Source organism: Myzus persicae, unplaced genomic scaffold, assembly GCF_001856785.1.
Source record: "Myzus persicae strain clone G006 unplaced genomic scaffold, MPER_G0061.0, whole genome shotgun sequence".
NCBI classification, from domain to species: Eukaryota; Metazoa; Arthropoda; class Insecta; order Hemiptera; family Aphididae; genus Myzus; species Myzus persicae.
This window is the reverse complement of record NW_019103107.1, coordinates 255,399-269,668: the sequence shown is the minus strand read 5'-3', so window position 1 is coordinate 269,668 and position 14,270 is coordinate 255,399. Positions and strand designations below refer to the sequence as shown.

Genomic DNA, 14,270 nt, shown 5'->3' with positions numbered 1-14,270 from the left:
TAATGAATAGAAAAAACCTATAATTATTCAAAAATATGTTTAGACCTTAAACTACATAGCAATTTAAAAAGCAGAGTTTGAATAAAAAAAATATTAAAAGATAAAAGGGAGGTGAGCGAGCATGCTTGGTGGATCAAGCAGGCATACATTATTAATTCATAACGATATATTATAATACCAAATAGGTACTACATGTTAATACATGGCACGAACTATTATAATTAGAAGGACTCAAACTTAAATGCTCTAAAAAATAGGTATATACCTATTATGCACTCTGTTATTATACACATTTCAAAACGAAAAAATGTTCATAAAAATATAAATTTTTTTTTTCTTTTACTCAGGGTTAATTTTAAATTGAGAATTATACCAAGTTAATTTTTAACGTAATCAAATTTTAAATTATATTGAATGTTAAAATAATTTTCTATACTCTTCAAATCAACCTCATTTTTTAAATTTTATTTTTGTGATTTTGATTATCGGTGAAATTCAAACAAGTCCGTTAAAAAAGACATACTGCGTGATTCCAACAAAACACGAAGAACATTTTTTTACAATAGGTACTTCATATGGGTATATAATATAAAGCATAAATATTGCAGGACATGTCATCACAGCCACAAGATTTATGTATTATAATCTATTTTTGTTTTTACAAATTATAAGCAATTAATATTAACTTAAGCTTGGGCCAAAGTTGTTTAATTTGTCAAGTCATACATAAGTTATAGGCATATACTTAAAAACAAATTTTAATAAACTAAAACAATAAAAATATGCTCTTTGCTCCTGATCAGTAGAATATAATATGCAACAAATTTCGAACCCAATCAAATGTTATTAATATTACTTGCATTGGAGTGCTCACGGGGTGGACGAGGATGTCATACCTCCCCTTTGGCTGATTTTTGTCACACGAAACAAATTAATGTATTTGGAACATGGTCTTAGAATAGTCAACAATTCATATCCCCCTTTCAAAAAAAACTGAGCACGCCACTGATGACTTGTGATGATGGTCATCGAAAGAGCACGCATAACGCATTAATTTCGGTATAGGTAACTTCCAGAGGTATACTATTATGCTCTCGGATGATAATGACGTTAATAATTATTGTAATGTTATCAACTTAACCCACATGAACACACTGTAAAAGAATAATAATAATAATAACAATAATAAGTGCCCGTGCAGTATTGCTAATCCGCGGCCCACATAACCGTTTGACTGCACCTGCTCCGTGTGAATCAACAGTTATTATAATTGGAGTATGAAATGATAATACAATGTGTACCTAGGCATACTACACACATAATGTTATATTATTATAGTTGGGATTTCTTTTCGAACTAGACCCATACACATACGTGTTTGTCGGTATACCCAAAAGAGCAACGCTATACAAATTGTGTTTAAAGTTGTGAATCGTCAATTATTCTTCTGCCGGCCATTATAACAGTGCAGCGTTTAATGGGCAGGCTGTAAAATTAAAAATTAAAACAAACCACCTATATAAGAATCGAGTTTGTTTTTTTTTTTTTAAAGAAGAACACGTAATTAAAAATAATTTATATTTTTCGGAGGTTAATTGTTTTCGATGTTATTACGAAAATAGTAACAGTAAACCATAAAATAATCGGAATTTTATTTATTACCTACCTTTTTTTTAAAATTTTTTTTTTTAATGAACTACTTTTATGTATACACATCAAAAACAACGATATAACGCAATTAAAAAACAATCGAACTTTAACGCCGTAACGGCTCGTATAACTGTTACTTCCCTACCTTCATATACCTGCCGGCAATCTTAATCAAATCCAACACCTTAAAAAAAGCAAATTATTTTGAAATGTTTACGACTAGAATATAATACAACGACACTGATTCAATAAATCAACATGGGTGAATGAACGGAGAAGAAGCGTCGAATGTCAATGCTTAGGTAATGGAAATATTAGGCGTTGGTGCGCATTATAATAATAACGTGATCAACGCTATACTAATACGAACGAACTCATCGACCTTGGACAGACTGGCGCCCTTCACTGGTCTGTGTATATACGTATATATATATATACATAATGATGTTATACGATTTATTCCGTTATATTATTATACTAAAAACTATGTATAATAATAATCGAACAGCGACGAAAACGAGATTGTAAATCATAACGAAATCGATACCAGCAGTCTCGAACTCTACAACGCGAGTTACGTACTTTCCCGATGATGACAATGCACAAAGGTAGGTGCATATAGTTCGCGAAAACCCCAGCGATCGGGTAATCGAGAGGTATTTAAGTTCCTCGTTGTACATTATTATACGTTTACCCTATCGATTAGTTAAAATATATCCTTCAACCGACACCAGCTTCGAACTCAACAACTTTTCCGATGACGAAAAAGCACACGGCGTATTAGACATAATATATTATACATAACATAAGTTATAGATGTATTTGTGTTAGGTACGTAGATGATTAGATTTATAGGTAATTAGGAATAGTTTTTAGTATAAGTCTTGAAACGTTGTTATTCCGGATACCTTTTTACTGATTCATGCAGACTGCAGTATTCTTGTTCGGCACATTTCGTATCGTTTACGAATTGGCTGTTTAATTATTAATTTTTATACACGACCAGTAGTTGAACAGCAGCTATCGATTTTCGGAAAACCATGCATATACGATATGCAGCGTATACTATACGCCTAAATCGTGACGACTGTGATTCGACGATTTTTGATTTTCAATATGATAAAATTGATTCGGAAAACTTTTACAAACTTACGATGAAATATTCTAATATGTTGTATCGTAAAAATCCAAGTTCAACTGAATACTTTCGTCAGTTGTGTTTAATAATTTTTATACATAATAATCCCGCATTTAACAGTAATATTACGGTAAAACTGTACTTTTATACATAATAAGAGAACATATTTTAAAAAAAAAAACTAGAAATAAAAATATATACATGATATTATGTTCTTTATTTCCAACGATGAGATAAATTGTTTGATACATCATATAGATAAATTACGAAGGGAAGTGAGCCGTTGCCCGTTTTTATGTATGCGAAGTCCAGTTATACATAATATTACTTTTATATATATGTTTTCATGTATGTTCACAAAATTATATTATTATATGTTAATTGTATGAAAAAACTATACAAATAAAAAAAAAAAAACATCAGCAAGAATAAGTGGATGACGACTTGAATATTTTTCCGGGTAAAACTTACAGATCTCCAGCTTATATCATACATGTGAATTATTTTGTTAAACGAAGAAAAAAAAGAGTGAAAATATTATGAAGGTGAGGCAGAGCAGGTAGGACTTCGACACTTTTTTTTCAATGTGGCGCAACATATAATTTGATATCCTTCCAGATTGTAAAACACATGACTGCCGGAGGCTTATTATTTTCCATTTATCCCAATATTTATCTCATACGGTTTTTATATGGTTACAGATTTAGGTGATTCTTAAACAACTGCAGTACGTACCTACCTACCTGCAGCTATATTGTATAATCCATTATCACGAGCAAGTATTTATTTTTATAAGATACATTCGAATTGGTCATTTTCTTTTTTTCTCATATACGAGCAACCGTGATAGATAGGTACGCACCATTACCTAGGTATGTAAATGGTTTTGAAATAATCGTGGGATTAATATAATATAATGGATCATAAATTGGTTGGCTTGGTGAACCGATTTAATATTTTAAAATTTATTTTGAAACGTTATAAATTAAAAAAAATGTGTTTTCCAACGAAATAGATATCTATCTTAAGCCATCTGTACCGACTATCCTATTAGTTATCGAATCAGACTATTATATGAAAGCATATTTGAATTCGCCATGAAGTTTACTCGATAATTTTTTGAAATCGCTTTCCTAATCCGTAGAAAATCATGTTTTCACATTTTGAATATTAAGAATTTTAAAATGTTAATAATATTAAAGTGAAAAAATTAATTAAAAAGCGTAAGTCTCTTTAGTGTAAATTGTATAACTAATTAAAATATCTTTTCGGAAATTCGATCTAATAATATATCACTTAATAGTTAGTATAAAATTTGCGAAATATTTTTTGACTTTTGACCATAATAACAAAAAAAATTAATTGAAATTTGTGTTTTGCGCTGCTGATATATGTGAGTGCACGTGCGCTATTTGTTTTACACACATGTTGAGTCGAATGAACAAACACTAAACATTTAACTAATCAATAGTGATTTAATATAATCTCTTAAACATGATTCAGCGGACCATGATTGGTCCGTTATATTTTATTGAACTATTAAATTAATACATTTTTCTTGCTACCGGCAAGCGGCAACAGTCACTGATGATCACTTATTACACGCGTCACACAAATTTATACGACTAGCAAGCACACAAATATGAAATTGCCTATATAAGACTCCTTACAAATTGTAGGTATCAAATAATTCTTTTGGCGTTATACTCACATCATAATATAATGGTCTCACCATTGATTATAAATACTATTATTTATAATTAATGGTAGTTCAAACGTAAAACTTGGAAGTTTTGTTTTCAGCAACTCCAATTTTTGTACTAACCTTTAATAATAGAGCGAATTGACCTATTATCAAACTTAAAGGTAAGCGTGTGTATTATCTGTGTTTTCACGAGGGTTTCAATTTTAACTTGCTTAAAATTACAATATCGTAAATTACCCATGTGTAAGCAATAAACATAGATAATATTCTGAAACCTTTAGCCTTTAGGTCACTCTATTATTAAAGGTTGCAACACAACATTGGAGCTGCTGAACGCAAAATATTTGTTAGGCGTACCTATATTATTATGATGTTTATTTGTACGTATGCAGAGAGACGGAGACTACACTACACGCAGGTATGGCGTCTTCTTCAAAAAACGATTGTTTAGGATCATACGATATTATTTTCGGACATCATCTTTCGAACGTCACGCCTCTTCGTTAACTATAGAACAAGGGTCTTCAACCTCTTTTGGCAGCGAGCCAATTATTATTTTTTTTTTTGAAAAATCCCGCTGGCTGTAGTCGCAATAAAAACTGCACATTATATTTAATGATTAAAAATGTATTAGGGAACGCGAACTATGCTTAAAATATTGTGTTCGCGGGCCTCAAATAAAGAAAAGACCGGCCGTGGATTGCAGACCCCTGTCGTAGGGTTCGTAATTTATTGTTTTCATCTCGTACGTGCATTTTACATTATTTTGCAGACGTCATTCTGCTCAGTTTTGATAAGTCCTTATAACATTTTGTATTGAACACATTATACGCCGCATACGTACACGTGGACCCGAATCACGTCCTACACCTGACCTGCCCATCTACAACGAACATTCAGAATGCCGATCGCCGATTATTCAGTGTATAATATTCAGTCGTAAAAGGACTTATAGGGTGAGGTTCCAAATATAAAAGATACGAGTCATCGTGGACGGACGCGAAAACCATTTCCGAGCATTAAAATTCTGTTGGTGTATTAAATACGCGTATACCTAAATCCGTTTGGTTTTTTTTCGCATTTTAGAGTCATGTCCTGCGTTCAGTGGGCATTTCAAAGCGTCCTATTACACGGAGGGTACTGTCGCCAGGACACGTACAGACCGCGTTTAGAAACATATTATATCGTATATTATCTATATTAATAAAAGGCAATGTTTGTGTGTGTATCACAGCAGTCAAATCTATATCACTAATGGTTTTAAATTTGGCACATGGGTGATCAATGATCATACCTACCTGTCCTACCCATATACGAGTATATGCGCACCTAGAAACCAAATTATTTCAATTTTGCATTTTAAATAGGGGCTCACGTGGGGATCTGTTATTTTTTAGACCTCTATTTTATACAGATGGTCAAATGAATGTGTCAAGAATCTGTGCAGTTTACATAATATTTTAACGGAGTTTATAAGAAGGCTTATACTTCACGGGAATTTGATTTGTCACGGGCAATACGCCGTGCAGGATCAGCTAGAATTATTATTTATAATATTATATTATGTACTTCGCGTAATATTTCACGTACACGTTCCAGAACAATTCTGCAATCATGGGTGGGTTTTGGTCAGCGCCGTTCGTCCGTAACGCGATCAGAATGCCGCCGTCGGCACCGAAACAAATACAGACACACACACACACACACACACACACAGACAGACACACACACACACACACACACACACACACACACACACACACACACACACACACGTTATATTAAAGACTATGGATTCGCTGACGCCGACGCACCCCGTATTAGCAGCCGTCGCGTACAAACGAACAATATAATATTCGTTTCTGCGGGTAACGATAAAATTAATCGGATTGTAGTCTCACGCGAATATTGGGCGTGCCCGTCGGCGGGTATAGTAAAGGAATGTAAAATTTTAAGTATATACAGTCCTGTAGACACAATAATACATATACACGCACATAATATATTATATTATATATACCAACAGAGTATAAGTATCTAACACTACCGCCACTCGTCCGCCGCGTTAAGTGTGTACCTGTGTGCAGCTATAGATCCAGTGGCGCCGGTGTTAAAAAAAAAATCGTCTATACGACATTGGAACTAAATGCTTATTGAAAAACTGACCACCTCTCGAATACGTTTTATATTACGACCACTTAGTAATGAGTTCTTATCAATGAAGTAAAAAAAAAACTTGGTAGAAACCAAGTAAAAAAATTTAATTTTAGAGGTGTGTAAAACTCAAAAATATAGCCTCAAACCGAACACTGTAATCGTATGTCGAACCGAACATTTTGTTTGATATCGAACTTAATCCGTATACCAAACATTTCGTTTAATATCGAATTGAACCTGAACCGAGATTTTTAATTTAATGTCAAACCAAAGTTTTTAATTTTGTAATATGTCGAACCGAGATAATGGATTTCTCGTCTATGACTGAGACAATAGATAAAATAAACAATTGAAAAATAATTACCGGAAACTTTTTTTATTCAAAACGTTTTTTCTTCAGTTCGAACTATTTTGGAGTTCGGGATCAACTATAGATAATTACGAACTTTTTGTTCGATTTTTATTCGGTTTGGTTTATTCAACACTATACGTTTGACTTTCGAAAAGTTCGACCCACCTCAAATTAGTTTTAACTTAATTTATTGTACACCTATGTCCTACATGGCTATATACGAATATGATTGTTTTAGATGATTGTTTTAGACGATTGGTCGAAACGACTTTTGGAAGGAAAACATAATTCTGGTGATTCTAAAGTTATCTGATACAATTTGTAAGATACGCTTTGTTTACGTGGTGATAACTTAGAAGTAAGTAGTTAAGGGCTTGAAAAAACTTCAAACGGACTGCATGTATCATTACAATTTATAACGAAATATATTCTTCGTTTACATGTTTATAACAGAACTAATTTTGTGTTATTTTCTTTGATATTTGGGTAAATTAACCTGTTTAAGAACTTATACGGTATAAGAATTACGTTAAAGCTATAACTCAGTTTAAAATTAAAAATCGGTAAAAGCCTAAGATGTGCCCGAGACAGCGTGTAGTTACTTTGATTCAAAGTCCTTGAAGTTTAATAATACTAATTGATTGCCTCCGTCTACCCCGTGGGCAGGACCTTTTGCGGTAGATTATTATTTGCAATTAATATTGATTATCATACCTACTTAAACGTCATGTTTCTTAGATGTTGCCAAATGGCAATTTGGCACCATCCAAATATTTTGTTTATGACATTCCTCATTATTTAAACTATTGCGGTGGCAATATGTCATGTCCCATGTTGATAAGTTTTGAAACTCGTCCAACTATTGAAATGCACTGTGCAAATTAGTGATCTGACTTTCAAAATATTTGTATAAATTAGCTCTTTATATATAACTTTAATTGACATTTTAAATTCTTAAGAACTAAGAACACAAATCTACCTTATTATTATTTTTATATTGTGTTTAAATAAACCAAAAAATTACAAGCAATTGGGTGGACAGTGATAATTTTTCAAAATAATAATATTAGGTATTTCAAAAATGATTAGAAACAGTTATTAACTCCAGGAAATATAGGTTGATACTTGGGACAAGTCATATAAATTAATAATAATTATTAAAACAATTAAAATCTAATTCTATAAAAATAAACAAATTATACTAATAATAGAGCCTTCAGGTGTGTACCTAGGTAATACTATACCTATATCTACCCGAAAATAGAAATAATAGATGTTCTTCACTATTCTGATATGATGGAGTACTTGGTGGTAGGTAATATAATGTATTTATTTTTTGTAAAACCGTATATTTATGATATTATATATTTATTAATATTTATTTATGATGGTTCTTTTTTGGATCTGCGATAAAGGGAATTCCTTTGAAACAACACTGTGTAAGTATATAGGTTGGTAAATTAGTATACAGCCATTACGTACTAACCATTCGACTTAAATACAACTTGTTTGTATAATATATTGTGGCGGCATATTTCAGCTCCCCCCACGAGCCACTAGTAGGTATAAAAGTATTTATTTCTACAGCCGTAGAACAATTTTAAAGAAAATTGATTTTTCAACTAGTTAGTAGTTATAGTTATACGTCGCATGGAATGCGTTTTAAAATAATTTATATACGTGTTGGTATTATACAGGTCTTTTATACAAGTATCTCGATGTGTTCCGTGTGTTTGAAATATAATATATTATATTGATGCATCAAAAATACCGGTTCGTAGTTTTTAAGACGTTTTTTGTTCATATTCCAAATGAAGACGTTAACATATTATTATTGTTGTGTGGTAATTTATTCACGAAGAAAAAAACAAATATAATATTTGTTTTTATAAAATGTCTTCTTTGTCATGTAGCGGTACCAACAAACAATTAGTGTAAACACTGTAAACGATATTCGGATGATTCGGATTCATACGCATGTGTTGCTCATCTCATATAGCTACTGAAAACTGTTTTATTTTTATTTTACTGATCTTGGAATATGATTTGCTAAATACCTATAAATTACCTACATATTATTATACAAACGTCTTCTCTCGTGTATTTTAACTGTTTATATAGGTATTGCTGCCGAACTAAAATATTTATAAAGAAGACCGATCACATATCGCGGTCGTTAATATCGAAATACACGTGCGTTTAAGTCACCAAAATAAATATTGTAACGTTTAGTTCGAAACACGGACGATAATTATAATTTTAACGTTTTGCGGTCAGGGTTGTGCATATGCTACATATTTGTGTATATATTGTATCTTTTAACACTTGTTAATAATTGTAACCAAATATCTAGTTAATTTTTCAAAAATGTTGAACGCAGGAGTGAAAATTGATGAAATTTTAGTATCTTCCATCTAGATCTTTTTTTTCAAATATATTATTCTTGCTCATCCCTGATTGCGGATAGGAAAATATTATTATACATACAATATATAAGTACTTATCATATACGAGCCTAAACACTCGGTTTCCTAATTAATCTACCGACTAAACAAACAGCTACACGACTATATAATGTGTACAGGGTTTTAGACATTTAGTACTAACATTAGTACAATTAGAGTAATTAGACAATAAGATATCATTAGAGGAATATGATACTATGCAGTGTGCATAACTGCATACTAATACCTACATTTAATACAATTGTTTCATTTTCTATTTGTTTACTTTTCTATTATTGGTACACTTGCAGTATTCATTTTTGTCTACTTTTTTTTTGTCCGTCGTTAAATAACGACTAATATCCGTCATATTATATGGCTATATAAACATAGAAATATACATTTATATGCACGTGTATATTATGAGGTATATATTATATTTACAGTAGTTAATTAATTTATCATGGTTGTGTACCTATAATACCTCATTCAACAATGCACACAATATTTCATCAGCACAGAACACTTTCATCTAGTTTAATCTCAAAAAAGTGTGTCTAAACGACTATAAACTAGTTAATCCAAATATCGTTCCTGGAGACAGGATTGTAGATATATATCTATATGTATATGTATCTATTACATAACGGTAACTGTCATTCAATACGTAACGTTATTCCGTCGGCCAGTGAATAACCTATACAGGACACATGACTTATATACAAATGTATTTATTTTATATTTTGTAATTATAACAAACGATATAATAATATATATATCGTACGGTAGCTGTATAGTTTCGTTACCATAATAATATGTTATATTATATCAACAATTATCATTATGCTTGTACGTGGCTTTTCATGCGTTATTATTTAACTATATCGAAAAGTATACGAGGAGGACTAACCTACCTAATATAGGTAGGTACTTAAGTATCTTAGGTATCTGCAATCGGACAATATTATAATATGTATTTTATGGAATTCTGTAATAACAGAAAAAAACGTTAGACCCACAAGAAATATCCAAAATTGTGAATAAATACGATATATATACCTATATATATAATCGATAATAAGTTATATTGTCAATCATAATATGGTCTATAGCAGGGAGGGCAAACCTCTTGAACACTGCGTGCCCAAAATTAGTAATAACCTATTTTTTTTTTTTAGAGAGTGCCATGATAAAAATATTAAAAATATTATATTTTGTTATACTATAATTTGATTAAATAATTAATGCATTAGTATAAAAAGGTTAATTTAGGTTATTATAGGTCCTATAATATTATATATTATATAATATATAATAGTAAACATTTCCACAACATTTTTTCGCGTGCCATGGATTTGTAATCCCCGGTCTATAGTAAAACAATGCATTTATAACTTATTTTTCATTGACTAAAATCGTCATATTCAAATGTTCATACTAGTAGTTCTACTCTGCCTAAATATGTTTGTGTAGGTACTTTTAAAATTAAAAGCTACCTTCAACGCTTACTTAAATTTGTATTTTTGAGGTTGTTTTACAATTATATTTTCAAATCTTAAAACGATTTGTTGCAAAAGTTTAAAAAAATAAGTTATGCAACACTATTAAAATATTATTATAATCTCTAGTTTTTGTGAGTAATATAAAATTAAAATTACCAGGTTACGAAATAATATCTCCATACAAAACAATGTGTTTATCATTAAGTTTATGACAAGGTGACTGACGTGTTTTTAATATTATGTTTAAAAATTAATAGGTATCCAGTGTACCCACATTCTCATAGTATATTCTAATAATGCCTAAATCATTAACTATGCCGTAAATAATAAACATACCTATGATTAAAAAAAATCCATTTCTCATTTAACACTGAAAATTATAATAATATTGTATTAACAAAAATGCACGACTCGAATTAGGAAGGTACCACCTACCTCTGTTTTTAAGCCAAAGACATCCAAGTTTCCGAGAAACCATGAGAACAATCGTTGTTTCCCAGGAATTATAAAATTACGTTAATTATTATTGTAAGAGGCTTCGTGCTACTAAGTTTGACCTTTTAGTAAAAATTGTAACCTAAAATGACCTTCTGTTTTGTCATTGCTCTTTTTAAAATAATAATAAACAGTTTTCAAGATATTTTCAATTTCGTGTACATCAAATGTACATCTATTAAATACATGTATTTGATACTTAGTAACTATATTTACTTAGACACCTAGGTAGGGATAATTTATTTATATTAATCACTTCGATTAAATTGGGTAGTTTAAGTGGTTTCATTTAAATGTGTTCAATCGATACATATTGTTATATAGTATACAATATGAAGAAAATATCTCAGTCGGTACCTATTTGAAACAACAAAAATGATTTGTCATTTGGGAAGCAAAAAAAAATACATATACCTATGTATAGGTTGATATGATAATGTGAGAAAAACATAATATACCATTTCTAGTCTACCAATAAATGGAAATAACCGAATAATTAAAAATTAGGTTACCTACTTTAAATGTAAATATAGCATAGGCCTGTTCAGCTAACTAACCTTAAGTATAAAAATGTTCAAGTTTTGACGTTTAATCAACAGTAAACAATTGTTGGACTACATACATTTCATATTCCAACAATGTTTTATTATTATATAACTAAGTATAGAAGATTATAACTCGTACCGAGTTTATAGATTCGGTTATATAGTTTTAGTAGGTAGGTATCTACGGTAAAATATGATAAACAAGCCAGGCCAACAATAATTATATTATAATGTGTTTGAAACCAAAAGAAAAAAAAAATTATAATACATTTATCAATATAATAAATAATAATATAATAGTTTCGAATACGAACGAAACCTATTAAAATCGTCAATTATAATGGAAACTATAATATACGAGTATATAATATATCATTTCAAAATGATCTATTGTTGTTTTTTATTGTGTACAAATCCATCAATTAAGGGTGTTCTTTAACTATTGTAGAACCGAGAAACTCCGCAAGGAACATGATCATCCAAATCTTATTACGTATAAAAAAAACCAATTCTTTAATACTCGTATAAGTGTATAACCTTTATATTAAACATTAACATCTTTAGAAAAGTCTCAACTTATTCAAACTACATACAATTAGAAATAAATGTTGTTTAAAATTCAAGATTTAATTTATAATAGTTCGACCATCAAACATATTGATGAAATCAAATTAAGGAAATATGTATTACTTGTTCAATTGCATGCAAATTATATTCTCAAAAAAATTCAACAGGTACTATAGGTATTTTAAATAATGAGTGATGGCTGTCAAGAGGATCATCCTATGTGCATATATATTTATAGCTATTTGAAGACGTAAGTACGTATATATTACTACATCATTGTGACAAACTACTAAAAATGAACTGATTGAGACGATAATTTATATGATATCTAGGCAGAGATGGTTTGAGTATACAATTTATGGTGCAGTGCTCCGCCAATATATAAAGGGCTGAGCGCAACGTATCATTTTAATTTTCAATAAAGTAACCAATGATAATCATGGTTGGGTTGTGTTCAGTTATCAGTTAACGGGTACTTTTATTGAAAATTTCACTGAAAGGGTGGAGTGAGTGGATGATCATGCGCCTCGCACTACTAAATATAATACTGTGTGGTTATATCATAGGTGTTATGATAATATGAGGTGGCTAGCCTAGCTCTAGGATTCAGGGTGCACCCCAAGTCCTCGACCATACCCTTGCTATCGGCACGGTGCATTGTATAGAGATATAACACTATAGGTACTATTAGTATTCGACATGATATTATGCGTCGTACGAAACCACCCCGTGCATGCACATAACTATATATAATTATTATTTATCATTAGTCAGTCGTGAAATAAACGTCTTTAATATATAATAAATCCCCGCAAAGTCAACCAAATGTTGTAGTTGACAGTATTGTATTGTAGCATGAAAACATTGAAAACTAAAGAAAAAACTCACTTTTGAATATGCGGTGGACGTCGAACACGGTTTAGTCATTTTCAAGACATGTGACGGAAAATCACTCCTTCCGGGGTGCACCCGGTCTGACGCTGAGCCGCAAAAACTCTTTCGGACACCGTTGACGAGCAGGTGGGCAGAACAAACAGGTGGGCAAATAACGTAAAGTCAATACTCAAGAAATGGAGTACTCGCGAATGAGTTGATGTAATCAAATATTGTTCAAGATCGTAATGTGATGGTCACAGTCGGGTGTCCGCGTACGACATGTCGTCCGGTGTAGGAAACAACGTCTGAGACGACGATGAGGTCTCGCGGAGAAAAAAAATTATCGAAAAGATCACTGTGGTCGACTGCGATATCGGTGGTCCGGCAGTCGGGTAGGCGATGCTGAGACACTCGACTTAGGCATACACCGTGTGTGTGTGCGCGTGTGTGTGGTAGTTACCCGACAACTGGCTTGTCGATGCACGGGTCGCCGGTCTCGCGGAAAGACGGTTAGATACTGACGACTGCGGCGGCGGCGGTGGCCAGCCTGCTACTTCTGTCGGCATTATATTGTTACTATATTCTCGTTCTCGTTCTTGGCGGGGAGACGACCGGCAGTCGGCAAGTACCTATATATGTATATATTTTATATTTTACCTGCAGCAGCCTGCCACACTGTTGTATACAGCCTGATTCACCGAGCAATCTCACCCCCTTTTTTTTCATTAACAATGCAGTTATTTGAAATATGATTTTTTCGATTTTTCAAAATTTATTTGAAGACCAAATTTTCAAATTCTTACGATGTTTTGTATTACTTACGGAGGTGGAAACTTCTG

At 31.6% G+C, this 14,270-nt stretch overlaps 1 protein-coding gene across 1 annotated transcript in view; it reads right to left on the bottom strand.

The window, feature by feature from the left end:
- LOC111033794 overlaps nt 1–13,958 on the bottom strand; it is a 47,560-nt gene extending 33,602 nt beyond the window's left edge. The window contains exon 1 of the mRNA XM_022314718.1: nt 13,444–13,958. The gene's annotated coding sequence lies outside the window, so the exon portion shown is untranslated. The remainder of the gene's footprint in view (nt 1–13,443) is intronic.
- Between the last annotated feature and the right edge of the window lie 312 nt (nt 13,959–14,270).